Here is a 15,609-nt window from a genome sequence, read left to right as displayed (position 1 = left end):
TCAACTGCTAATTAATCGTATGATCCTTGAGAACTGTCACAACAAGCGCAGAAATCTCAGCTCCGCATGGATTGACTATAAAAAGGCCTTCGACAGTATACCGCATCCATGGATCTTGAGATCGCTGGACATCTTCAAAATTTCCCCTGTGATTTCAAACTTCCTGAAGCACAATATGTCGTTGTGGAATACGAATCTCCAATTATACCACTCTAATGGAGTACTTGCCTCAGAAAATATAAACATCAACTGTGGAATTGTTCAAGGTGACTCACTTTCACCTTTAATATTCTGCATAGCCCTAATGCCCCTTACAAGTGAATTAAACAGAACAGGGTATGGGTATAAAATTGCCAATAAAAAAATAAGCCATCTATTTTATATGGATGACTTAAAACTCTATGGTAAAGACAATAATGAACTTGAAGGCCTATTGCGCACTGTGAAAGCATTCAGCGATGACATCGGGATGGAGTTTGGACTTGAGAAGTGTGCCAAGGCCACTTTCCAGAAAGGGAAAGTGAAGACCACAAATTCAGTCGTGTTAGATGTTGACACAGTCATAAGAGAGCTTGAGCAAGAACAAACATACAAATATTTAGGGATAAATGAAGGCTCTGGTATTCAGCATGCAAGCATGAAAGAGAAGATCAGGAAGGAATGTTATAGGAGAATTCGTGCAGTCCTGAAATCTGAACTAAATGCACGTAACAAGGTGTTAGCTATAAATTCCTTAGCAGTTCCAGTTGTTACTTATAGCTACAATGTGTTGAACTGGAATATGAGTGAAGTAAAGAATATAGATAGGAAAATACGCAAGCTGCTGAGTTGTAATAGGATGCACCACCCAAAGGCAGACGTAGATCGCCTTTACCTTCCCAGAGCCCAAGGAGGTCTAGGCCTGATCCAATTTGAACTAGCTTACAAAACAACCACAATTGGACTGGCCAAATATCTCGAAATAACGAATGACTGGATGCTAAAGCTCGTGGAAAATCACGAGAGATGAAAAAAGCTTCATTCTATCATAAAGGAAAGCAAAAAATTTGCTATTAATCTCGTGTAGGATACCTAAACTGAACAACCCGAGGGAAGTACGGCAACTATTGTTGCAAAGAAGGTGAAAATAATGGCAACGAAAAAAGCGCACGAGCAATTGGCTGATAGGTGGGAGGAGAAACCTCTGCACGGCAAATATGTGGCCCGCAGCAAACAAGCTGATGTTGACCAGAAGCAAACCCATCAGTGGCTACGGAGCTCAGGGCTAAAAGCAGAGAACGAAGGTTTCATCCTGGCTGCTCAAGATCAAAGCCTATTAACCCGGAACTACCAGGCCAATGTGCTGAAAAATGGAGCAGACCCAAAATGCCGATTCTGCAACGACATGATTGAAACAGTGGACCACCTTATCTCTGGATGTAAAGTCTTAGCACCAGTGGAGTATAAATTAAGACATGACAGAGTTGGCCAATATCTACACTGGCTAATAAGTCGGCATTACAATATCAAAACTGCCGACAAGTGGTATAATCACCACCCTGAGGCTGTAACTGAAGGAGAAAATGTAACGATTCTGTGGGACTTTCCAGTACATACAGACCGAACCATCAAGGTCAATAAACCAGATATTGTTGTGAAAGACCAAAACAATAAAGTTTGCTTATTGATCGACATGAGCATCCCCTGTGATCATAATATCTCAGCAAAAGAGTTTGACAAGCTCAGAAAATATAAAGACCTACTCATTGAAATTGAGAAAATGTGGCATCTCAAGGCGGTTACAATACCAGTGATCGTAGGAGCACTAGGAATGATCAAGAAGGGAACCGAAAATTATATGAGAATGATCCCTGGCTTATCATCCCTGCAAGAAGTGCAAAAGATTGTCTCAACTGGTACATCACACGTATTGAGAAGAGTATTGTCGATGTGAGAACTGTTGCTGCTCATGTATTTTAATTTAACTTAAAAAAAAAAAAATGAATGAACTATTGAGTTTGGTTTAATGGCCTACCAATGTATACTATGAGTTTCTTTGCCCTAGGAGTCGGGAAGACACTCGGCAAGAAATGGAAGCAAATTTGAAAGAAGAAAGAAAAGTAATAATAATAATAATAATAATAATAATAATAATAATAACGTATACAATATTTTGAGCTGCGACAAAAGTTTAAAAGATCGATACGGAATAAGGTTAAAGAACTCGGAAACTTCTCCACGCACACACAAAAACACACATGCAATCACAGGCAAACACATCGCATACACACACACACACACACACACACACACACACACACACACACACACGGGAGAAAATCTGTTTCGGGCAATGACATGTCATGGTTTTGCAACCCGAACTTTGCTATTTGTTTCCTGATTCGATACCAGGGAGCAGTATACTTTCACGAAAGGAGAAGCAGTGAGATCACGGAAACTCCTTCATGAGAAGACATAGATTCCTTCTGGCGGCAAGAGAAGGAATCTAACCAAGATGCTCAGTGGATGGAAGAAATCCGAAAAAGTTATTGCTCCTGCGTTACATCCAAGACATACAACATTGATGGTGAAACTCTTGCAAATGTGATCCAGAAGCTCCAGGATGGAAAAGCACCTGGAAGAGAGACTTGAGTGTTGGATATTGGTACAAGAAGCTAACATTCTACCTACCATATCTTATCAATCTGTACCAGCAAGCTTTCATTGGGAGCAGTAGCATACCACATTGGTTAGCTCTGGCAGAGACAAAATTGATCCCCAGATGCAGAATCACCCTCATGGCAAAAAACTACCGGCCAATTGCATGCCAGAACTCAATATATAAGATATTTATAGTATGTTTAAACCTGTTGCTCCAGGACCATTGTGAAATCAATAACATTATCACAGCCGAACAAGCAGTTGGGAAGAAGGGAGTCTGGGGATGTGTCGAGCAACTGTTAACCAGCAAAACTGTGATGTCAGAGGTGGAAAATCATAGGAGGAACCTACTTTTAGTGTGGCCAGACTACAAGAAAGTCTTTGATTCTGTTCCCCACTCATGGATGCCAGAATAGTTAAAGCCATACCTGACCTGACTTCATCATGGGCCACCATTTTGAAATTAAACACAAAGAGCGACTGTATTATCACCGATAGAATACAGTATCACAAAGGCATATTCCAAGGGGTCAACCTTTCAATGATGTTGTTTATACTCTCTGTAAACCCCTTGTCAATCATGTTAAGGAAGTCTGAAGGCTGTCTCACTGGTTCACAAGGAAACAGAGATACCAAAATTACTCACCGTTTCTTTGTAAATGACTTACAACTTTATGCAAAGAATATGCATGAGATGAAAAATAGCCTTGATCTAGTTACAGCATTTTCAAAGGATGTAGAATTGGAGCTTGGTCATCTGTTTCAAGGAATTTCGCACATGACCATTCCCTCTTTGTTGTGCCTCGGAGGGTAACTTTCTAGGTGCAATCCCACGGTCATCATGACCAAAGGGGTCTCCTCCTGCATTGGGATTCTGGGATATGTAACACACTGCCTAAATACCAATCTTGAGAAATTAGGCTTCTCAAAACCAGAAAGCTATTTCGAAGACTACAGATCCAATCCATCACTGGAACTGTAAAATTCTAAAACTTTCCAGACGTTTATCATTTAAATGTATTATGAGCATATCTAGATATGCGACTATATTCATACATAAAACAAAACATACAAATCTGCACATGTAGATAGATAGATAGATAGATAGATAGATAGATAGATAGATAGATAGATAGATACATACATACATACATACATACATACATACATACATACATACACTGTTGTTGATGTTGAAATTCCAATGAAAGCGACTCTTTCTCTATTGTTTATAAATAAAACTGAATAATGACATACATATATTCACAGACACACACACACACACACTCACTCACACATGTCTGTGTGTGTGTATATATATATGTATATGTATATACAAGCATGCATGCGAAAGTATTCGACATTTTTTTCCACTGACGAAATTAAGATTTCAATGTATTGCATGCTTTGGTGGCACACATTTACCCCGCAAGTAACTAGACTCGAACTAAGGTTGTTAGGAAATGAAACCGCTAACCTTGTAGCCATAGAAAACATCTACTTTCTAAACCAGCAACCATCACAGCTCTGTTAACGAGCAAGTAAAGTGTTGGGCTCAGTCATCAATTCTTAGCTGTTGCAGTTGTCACTTGTGTCGCCATGTCTCACTAATTACGGCGACAGTCATTTTGAAATCGTTATTGTTGATTCTGGAGGAAAGAAAGGCAAAATTCTGTCTTGGTACAGGCTGGTTGTCAAGGTTACAGATGGATCTGTGGTAGCGCTGCTATGGTGATTTGCCGATGCGTATGAAACTGAAATATGTTTGAAAAACATAAGCACATACTGACATACGCACAAATGTTAAGAGGGTGTGTTAAAAACTGAAATAATTATCCACTAAGTCACGATAGTGATTTTCAGCGAATTGTAAATGGCTAACATTATTAACCCTCCTCAGTGAAACATACACACACATGCTGCACACACAGTGCGTCTGTGCATTTATGTGCGAGTATTAATATCCATATGTATATTATAAACGTGTACACACACACATATATATAGTTAATCCAAACATGAAAACACAAAGAAAACACGCGAGGACGTGGAACAAGCATAGTATTATTGGACGCTCAGGAAAGAAGGAAAGAAGGAAAGAAGGAGGGTTTAACGGTTCGAGCGGAGCTCTTCGTCAGAAACATAGGAAAAAGAAAGATCCAAAGAAGGGAAGACAGAGGAAAACAAATCGCCAACGGTACACATGCGGTCACATTTTGAATGACCGGAAGGGAATATATGTATAAATGAGAAATATTTTCCGTATATAATACACTTAATAGTGATCAAGAAGTTTAAACTTGAGCGGTTAGAGAAGGAAATGTAAAGATAAGCAAGTTAACAAAAAAAATGTATGTATGTTTACATACAAAAAGAGTCTGGCTTAGACAGAATAGAAATGATAGCAAGAACTGAAGGGAGTAGAAGAAAAGTATTAGAAATGCAACAGCTGTTTCTGGGGGTCGGTGGTCCAAGATACTGTTTGTAGATTGATTCCCATCGGCGGATGAGACAAGCCTCCGTCTTAACACCTCAAATGTAAGATCTCTTTCTTCAACCCCCCTTTAATTCTTGATATCATTTCTAGTCTGTGTAAACCAAACCTTTTTGTATATAGCTATATATACATTATATATACATTTTTTGTATTTCATGTATTTAATATACTTTATATGTTGACCGAATCTTAACGCTTCTCATTCCTCTCATATCAATGTGTTTATTTTTATTCTTTTATTCTTTTGTATGACTGCGGTCATGCTTGAGCACCGCTTTCAGTCTTTTAGTTGAACAAACCGACTTATTCTTTGTAAGCCTAGTAGTTATTCTATCAGTTTCTTTTGCCGAACCGCTAAGTTACGGGGACGTAGACACGCTAATATCGGTTGTCAAGCGATGAGCGGGAGACAAACACAGACATATAAAACCATACACACACACAGACAGACAGACACACACACACACACACACACACACACATACACACACACAGACAGACACACACACACACACACACACACACATATATATATATATATAAGCAATTAAGATTCAAGTCAATTCTAATGAATTCACTTGAATGCGGTACTTAACTTAGATGCACCAGAAAACTATATGGTCTTAACCATACAGTAATGTGGCGTGATTATAAACGAGAAAGAAGCAACAAGAATGGATTAGTTTTTAGTACAATTGTTTCATACAAAGACAGGCTTTATTAAAAGTTGCAAATATTGCAGCAGATAAAAGTGTCCCGTACTCATCAGCTAAAACACATATGAGGCTACACTCATGAAGTATTGGAGATAATTTCATTAAAAGCAGATTCAGGTTGTAAACAGTTTACAACCTGAATCTGCTTTTAATGAAATTATCTCCAATACTTCATGAGTGTAGCCTCACCCACTAAGATGTTTGGAGAACTCATATGTGTTTTAGCTGATGAGTACGGGACACTTTTATCTGCTGCAATATTTGCAACTTTTAATAAAGCCTGTCTTTGTATGAAACAATTGTACTAAAAACTAATCCATTCTTGTTGCTTCATTCTCGTATATATATATATATATATATATATATATATATATATATATAATATATATATATATATATATATATATATATACGACTGGCTTCTTTCAGTTTCCGTCCACCAAATCACAAGGCTTTGGTTGGCATGAGGCTATAGTAGAAGACACTTGCCACGCAGTGGGACTGAACTCGGAACTATGTGTATTTATGTATGTATATATATATATATATATATATATATATATATATATATATATATATACTATGTCAGGTCACTTTCGAGTGCTACTGGTAACATGTAACCCAGTACAACCTGTTGTTGCATGGTCGGGTCGTCGGCGGCTAAACCGGCAACCCCCGTCAAAGGGCGGAGGAACTCTTGAGAGTCAACGGCCATCCAATAAATGTCTTAAGGCTGTATCATGTGCGGGGACATAGAAATAATCGGACTGAATACCCGATCGCGCGGTTAAACCATTGGGAGTGAAGGACCCCTAGCCTTTGTTAGAGCAGCCTTCTAGGGGAAGGTAACTCAGGTAACTGGGATAACTCCGATATATATATATATGTGTGTATATATATATGGTGGTGGCTGCCCCCTCGTTATTGAGTATGGCCATTGCACGAAGCTTAATCAATGTTGTTATCGTGCAATGCCTGTGCAAGAAGATTTTTAAAGTGAGGAAAGGCTGTGCACTGAGTCAATCCCACTCACTAAGCAACAGCAGCCATAATCCGAAAAGAACAAGTCAACATCATCGGCAACCACTGAGCCGCAGGTTTTATGTCGGAGTTATCCCAGTTACCTGAGTTACCTTCTCCTAGAAGGATGCCCTAACAAAGGCTAGGAGTCCTTCACTCCCAACGGTTTAACCGCGCGATCGGGTATTCAGTCCGATTATTTCTATGTCCCCGCGCATGATACAGCCTTAAGACATTTATTGGATGGCCGTTGACTCTCAAGAGTTCCTCCGCCCTTTGACGGGTTTTGTTTTTCATCCCGCAGGGTGTCCAATAAACACCCTCCTCACCAAACAAGCTTTGTGGGGTTGCCGGTTTAGCCGCCGACGACCCGACCATGCAACAACAGGTTGTACTGGGTTACATGTTACCAGTAGCACTCGAAAGTGACCTGACATAGTATATATATATATATATATATATATATATATGTGCGCGCGCGTATGTATGTATGTATGTATGTATGTATGTATATGTAAATGTATATGTGTACGTGAATACATATTGACGAATTTGCGCCTACGTATGTATGTGTATAAGTGTGCATATACATGATCATGTATGGAAAAATGGAGACCACCTCCTCCTGTGGGATGAAGTTAAACTAATAGAGAACACCATTGGAAAATATGAAAACTAAAAGAAGCAGCACATGTGCTAGGACACAACAACCCCCTAAGCAGACCGAGTGCAGATATGAGTTTCATATAGGAACCGGTATTAAGGAAAGATAGGAGAATATTAGCTTTATAAGCCCTAAAATTCAATCCATAATTGCTCACGGGCATATGAAGTAGTGGTTAAGAGCGCGGGCTACTAACTCCAAGATTTCGAGTTCGATTCCAGTCAGGGACCTGAATAATAATAATAATAATGATATCGAAAAATATCTTAGGAAAGAGAACCCAGGTTCGAAATTTCCCCAAGACACCTGATGAAGGCTGGAGGGTATATCATCCGAAGCGTTGTTTTAAAAACAAACAAGATAGGGACAAATATCCGTCAAATGTAAATAATGTATGTTTATAGATTTTAACGAACACTGTAACTATATAGACAGATATAAACAACAGTTCAGTTTATATGATATCTTAGTGTTTGATGTACATACAAACCCACGCAAACAGATACACACAGGAATATGTATATATTACATATACGCACATACACACAGATTGTATATATCTATCTACATATCTATTTAAATTCGCACACATACATCACAAAATACACACGTACACAAACATACACACACATACACAATATACACTTATTTGAAAGCAATATAGTGATCATAAATGAAGAGTTATTAATGTAGATGAAGTCATGTTAATTAGAAGTAACAATTAATTAAAATGATAATAAAAAAATATACATTCCATCGAGCAGCATTTGTATTTCTTTTTAGAATTTATTTGAAATATTTAAACCAAATTATGTTAAAATGTCAGCCGTGTTTAGAAAATATAACATTTTCTAGAATATTCTCCAATAAAAGATAAGTATCGAATTATTCATATGTAGCCTAAGCACCACGTTTAACACAACCAACTGATCTTTGGGTGCATGTAGCGAAGTTCACTCTGCGCTTGCATTTAGGCCTGAACTCTGATCTGAGGAAAACGTTCCTCTTTTCTAAACCATGTCACGAGCCCTTCCCTCTTTCATAAATGCCAAGGAAACGTTACATACCACACATTTGTCGGGGTGAGCAGCTAGGCATTAATACCTCAGCATATCAATGGTACTTCATTTATTGAGAAGAAAGTCACGTTTCTCAAAGAAATTCAAATGGTTGAATACAACTCACAAGGTATACATTACGACACTTGGCCTATTCTGACAAGCGACCGTCATCCTTTTGAATGTCATTAATTAGCTGTAATTAAATAGGTTTATGATGGACATGTGTCTAATATATGGAGGGGCTGAGGGGAAGATAGTTGTGTCGAATAAACTCACAGTTGCCTGACATCTTTTCAGACTTTATGAAAGACAATCTTGACAAATGCCCGGCTTTGAGCTCTGAACATAAAATAACGTTTTTAAATAGCACAAGGCCCGGTTCCTCCTTTTAATCCTTCTGTCACTGAACTCCCTACCAACAACCACATCCCCGTATCAGCTGTCATAAACGAACACAACAAATAGAATTTAATATTTCATGCTCATGTAGGGTCCTCATGTATACTGCCACTCCGTCGGTTACGATGTTGACGAACGTTTCGGTTGATCCGATCAACGGAACAGCCTGCTCGTGAAATGAACGTGCAAGTGGCTGAGCACACCGCAGGCATGCATATCCCTTAATGTAGTTCTCAGAGAGATTCAGCGTGACAGGGAATGTCACATGGCTGGCTCCGCTTTGCATTACGGGTACAACTCATGTTTTGCCAGCTAAGGATGTGGAATAAAGGGCCTTGCGCAATGGCACAATGTGCTGCCGGGTATTCATGACCGTAAATTCGTGAGGTAAATATCCTGAGCCAACGACCATCCGCGGTCATCCTTTCGAAAGCAAAGGAGCTGGTGCAGAATTCTTCGGCTCATAAACTGGCTTCATTCGATGGTAAACCTTTTTGCAGTCATTTGCAGACATACCTACCTACATACATGCATGCATACACAGAGATTCACTCAGAAACAGTTCATTATATAATTCGAGGTTTCTATGCCTTTAATGAAAGGGGGGGAGGAGGAAGAGGAAGGGGGAACAAATTGGAGGAAGATGATTGTGGGAAGAGAAGTTTGAAGTATTTTGAGAAGTGTGTGTGTGGGTGTGTGCGCGTAAGAGTACTTACACATATAAACAGACATACAGACACACTCGCACGCACACATCTCTGTCTACGATTCTTCCTCTACTGTGTATTACTATAACGACCATTATGTTCGTGCTTAATCTCTTTTATTCGACATTTTCATATTTCCTTATCAAGAACAACAAGGAAACGTTCATAGTCGCAAAAAAAGAAACAGAAAAAGAAAGAAAGAACACAGAACGAAAACTACATTCAAACACAGTCATGTCTTCAATGCATTTATACAAGCATACACACACATACATCTACGCAAAATAAGTGTTTATATATATATATATATATATATATATATATATAATATATATATATATATATATACACATCTGTGTGTAAGTGAGTGTTTGATAAGATATTACATTACAATATATGCATGCTATAATATAATACATATATACATACATATGTATATATATACACACATGTGTATATAGATATACACACAGAAATCACATAACGCGCGCACACATAAATGTACATCTATTTTACTATATATCTCTCTATATACTCCCTATATATGTTTCTGTATACATACATACATATATGTATACACACACACACACACACACACACACAAACACATATGTATGCTTGTGTGTGTGTGTTTTTGTGTATGTTTGCCTCAACTAGACATACCTGAATATCGCGAGTCAACTCTTAATACTTCTAATCATGTTATTTATTTATTCACTAACCTGATATAAATAATCTAGTTATAAGTAATGTCTATGTGGAACGAATGAATGGTGGATGCGTTCAATTACTTAAAATGATACGTACTTACACGCACACACATGCGCGCACACACACACATAAACACACACATATATATATCTTAGTAATATCTATTTATGTGTCGTCGACTACTTACTTCTTTAGCCAGTGTTGTGAGACACAGCTTCCTGAAAATCCACGTTATAAGTAGCTGTCTGCTATCATTGGTTAATACAAATTTTAGTAAGGAGACGATTTGAAAGCATTTATGTTCACCTGCAACAATACTCAGGTAAAATAAAACACCTCTATTTTGCTTGGTTAGACGAAGAACGACTGTGTGGTAAGTAGCTTGCTTATGAACCACATGGTTCCGGGTTCAGTCCCACTGCATGGCACCTTGGGAAAGTGTCTTCTACTATAGCCTCGGCCCGACCAAAGCCTTGTGAGTGGATTTGGTAGACGGAAACTGAAAGAAGCCCGCCGTATATGTATATATATATATGTGTGTGTTTGTGTGTGTGTATGTGTATATGCGTGTCTGTTTGTCCCCCCAACATCACTTGACAGCCGATGCTGGTGTGTTTACGTCTCCGTAACTTAGCAGTTCAGCCAAAGAGACTGATAGAATAAGTCCTAGGGTCGATTCGCTCGACTAAACGCGGTGCTCCAGCATGGCCACAGTCAGATGACTGAAACAATTAAAAGAGTAAGACAAATTAAGATGTCTGCGATTGATTAATTTGGTAATTAAAACACTGAAATTCAATCCAATATATCACGCGACTTCGGCAATCACAGGTAAGTCTCCTAATCATTTACCATTTCCAGTGTCACGAATAAGCATCGTTAAACGTTCCATGTTGCTTCCTCAAGTATTATACATTGTATGTCACCTTTATGTCTGTCAGTCTACAAAATCATGTTAACGTGCAGAATGCCCAATCACAGATGCCTTCATTTCATTGGATGACATCTGAGCAAATTTCTATACCTTTCACACATTAAACTTCTACATTGATGCCTTCAAAACATCTCACACATCGCACGCGTGCGCGCACACGTGTGCACTCGCACGTGCATACGCCTACCGACCAATGAAATCAAGGCATAAATCTGGATTCCATATTTGCAGCTTTTCGCTCATCTCATCAAACAATCGCCATTTTCCGATTCCACATTGGTATTTATTTGGATTATTGTTTCGCGAATGAATTTGCCTACGCCTTCTGTCTTGATTTCAGGGTTCGTCTGAGAGAAATTATGCATTGTAATGGGTACTGGGAATATCCCTGCTCCTGGGTATAACCAGGTACCTCAGCTAGTATATATATAAAGTGTGTGTGTGTGTGTATCGACTAACCGGTGGGATGTTGTTATACCCCGCTAATGGCGATGAGCTTCGTTGAATCGGTAGAGTCCTTGAACTTTTGAATGACACCACTCTGCTAGCCTGGCGGGAAGACTAACACTCCCTCTTCAAGGAAATGCCAGTCTGCGCAGGGTAACCCTTTTAAAGCGAAAGGGATTGAAGTAATGTGAAATGGAGTGTTCTGCTCAAGAATACAGAATACCACCAGTCTGGGAATCGAAACCAGTGTCTTGCGATAACAATCTAGCCACTAGGCCACGCGAATTCATGCATGTATATATGTCCAAAAAATCACACACGCCTATACACATAGGTATATGTATGTATATGAACACAACTCTACATATACACACATGCAGACTTACAGTTAACTCCTGGCAATTAACCCAGAGCACGCTACTCTAGAAATCAAACGCATGCCATGCAAACAGCGTTTATAGAACATGTGTAAAACGTTTCCCCAATTGTTTGGCGAAACAATAAGAATTACATTAGAAGCTAATGTATTTGTATTACTTTATATATGTGTGTATATATGTATATATGTATGCATGTACGTACGTATGTATATCAGTGTGTGTATGTTTGTGCGTGTATGTATTTATATATACTTATATCATGAACATATGTATAATTATATACATATATATGTACCCGTATATTTATATTATGTATATGCTTACATATATATATATATATATATATATATATATATATATATATATATATATCACGTGATCACGTGACCGACCAGTCCATCAGATCTACTTACACATCGCTGGTCACAATGCGTTCGCATTGTTTTAGCCTTCGAATGACGCCACCTCGCTGGCTAAGCGAGCAAGCCAACAGAAGACAGAGTGGGAGAAAGAGTGGTGAAAGAGTACAGCAGGGATCACCACCCCCTGCCGGAGCCTCGTGGAGCTTTTAGGTGTTTTCGCTCAATAAACACTCACAACGCCTGGTCTGGGAATCGAAACCGCGATTCTACGACCGCTAGTTCGCTGCCCTAACCACTGGGCCATTGCACCTCCACACACACACACACACACACACACATATATATATACATAAATATACATGCATGTACTTATACATTTATATTATGTGTATACTTATATAAATATATAAATATATATATATTATATATTATATATATATATATATATATATATATATATATATATATATATATATATATATATATATATATATATATATATATATATATATTATATATATATATATACATATATATATATATATATATATATATATATATATATATATTATATATATAGATATATATATATTATATATATATACGTACACATGTGCTCCCGTGCATGGAAGCGGCCATTATGAAGACACACGCTCCATTGAATCAGTGACAAAACGATTTCGGGAAGAAAATCGATGCCGCAACTGGCGCAGCAAGATGTCACCTGTGTTCTTGGTATATAAATATTGGGTTACTATGGTAACACTGCTGTTTTATTTCATTAGTTTGAAGGAAAATATATTTCATTCTGGATATTCTAGGACTAATTCTTCTTTCCATACACCTGCAATCTCTTGAAATTTGCTTTCCTTCCGCTGTCTTCATTTCTGCTGCTTTGCCCTGCAACTCACACTTAAAAATAAGCACTTATGCATACATCATACATGCATACATATTTATATAGCTTATATATTAAAGTATATAGACACAGACATATATATATGTATAATTGTTGCTATAATGTTGAACTGCCGTATGTCCAAATTTGGCCAAATGCGTTTTTTCAATATTTTCTTTTGTTGCATTACCCGGTTCTTTTAGTCAAACTATCGTATCTCCAGCTGCTTCTGATGCCAAGTGTCAAAGTGTAAGTACAACAGATCTGCTATGGAATGGTGAACAAATTTCATGCTCCAGCATGGCCCCAGTCAAATCAGTAAAACGAGTAAATGAATAAAAGAATATATATATATATGTAAATTGGAAAATGGGACAAGAACGCAAACAATCCAGACAGTTAGGAGATACAAAAAAGGGACAAAAAAACATCCAGACAGACGATACAAAGAAAACAATGACGGGTCATTCGGAGTTTTCTTTCCTCAGTCGAGTTCCAGATTATCTTTGCAATTTCTGCTGGTTATACTCGAGATTGCTCCAATCTGGTCAGCCCCAAGGAAAACGAAGCTAAGAGCATTAGATTCCTTGGAAGAAAGCAGCGAATGTATACGAAAACAGGGACGAAAAAAAAAACAGAATGTTACACAAGTACAAATAACAGGCGTATTTCGACTAAGGACGAATTGAATTAAGCTGGCGTGTGTGGAAGTAAAACCGTACGGCAGGGATCTCGGTTTTCGGACAATTCTGATTACGAATAAATCGTGCTTTGAATGTAGAGGCGTTTGGAAGACGTATGTATAATGAAAAAGTAATTCTATAGTTCACCTACCGATTGTAATTTGCTTAAGATTGTCTCTACAACGCCAATTTGAAATTAAGTAGTGTAAGCAGAAGTAACAGTGGTTTACACGTTTAGCTTATATTTCAATATTTTGGGTATAACAACTCTGTATCAAGAGAAACTTATATCGAACTGTATTCGATCTATACAAGCTAGATGTAACGAAGAATACTTTTTTACACACATTAACAAAAAGAAGGGCACTCTGATGTGTTCAGACGCGTGGTATAAATGTAGTCCGTCATCGTAACTTCAAGTATCTTATTCATAAAGGGATTTATTCTAAATAGGATGACCGATGTAATTGTTACATATGTAGTTGTCTTGTTGGTGATTGTGAAATCCAGATCGTATATTAAATGGGATGTGCTCCAACACGTAACTCTATCTAGAGATATCCATATTGGTGTTGAGCCCATTGACTTATGTGCTTAAAGGGCTTACGGGTTTATTGCGTCTGGGCCCTGCAACAAGAGGGGTATTTATATACGTACATACGAATATACAGATATATGTTCAGTTCAGCTTTGAATTGTCGTCCTGTGTGGAAGTCGTCCTGTGTGGAAGGGGTGGATTCTGACACAGGTACAAATTTCCATGTTTAAAATATAAGAAAAACAATGGCGCATTTTGAACTTGAGACAAGTCTTGTATATGTCATCCATTCCGCTTACAGATCTTATATGTACATATGAATGTAAATAGACATACATGTACAGAGAAATACGTATCCCTATTTCTATACATACGTGTGTGCGTGCACGCGCGTGAGTGTTAGAAAGGTTTCTGATTGCTCCAGTCGTTCGAACTATCGGAAACGTGGAATTCTGAGTTTGATTTCAAACAGCCATTGCTTGTCATATAATGTATCCCAATCTAGTTTTACATATGGAATATTTTTTCGTGTGAGTGTGTATATATAAAATGTACTGTTCCGTTATATATATATATATATATATATATATATATATATATATATATATAGAGAGAGAGAGAGAGAGAGAGAGAGAGCATTGAAAGGTAGGAAGAAACGGAGGAGAGATGTAGACTTTACCATTTGATATGAACTGACATCTCATAATGGAAATTCCAGGCAGAACCATTAAGAATCGAATAATCATTATTGGATGTTGTGCCATTTGCATCCATAGGGAAGCAGGATAATCAGGGATCGATATTTGGCATTTGTGGAATGATCGGTGTGTGAGCTATTGATGAATTACCGAATGGTGACTTCACTGAAGAAGTGGCTTATCGCAATCTTTGTGGTCAGAGGATCAACGTGAAGATTAACCACTGACATCGATTTGAATTGTGGGATTGATAC

This window comes from Octopus sinensis, linkage group LG21, assembly GCF_006345805.1.
Source record: "Octopus sinensis linkage group LG21, ASM634580v1, whole genome shotgun sequence".
NCBI classification, from domain to species: Eukaryota; Metazoa; Mollusca; class Cephalopoda; order Octopoda; family Octopodidae; genus Octopus; species Octopus sinensis.
The sequence above is the reverse complement of the archived record's forward strand: the minus strand, read 5'-3'. Positions refer to the sequence as shown.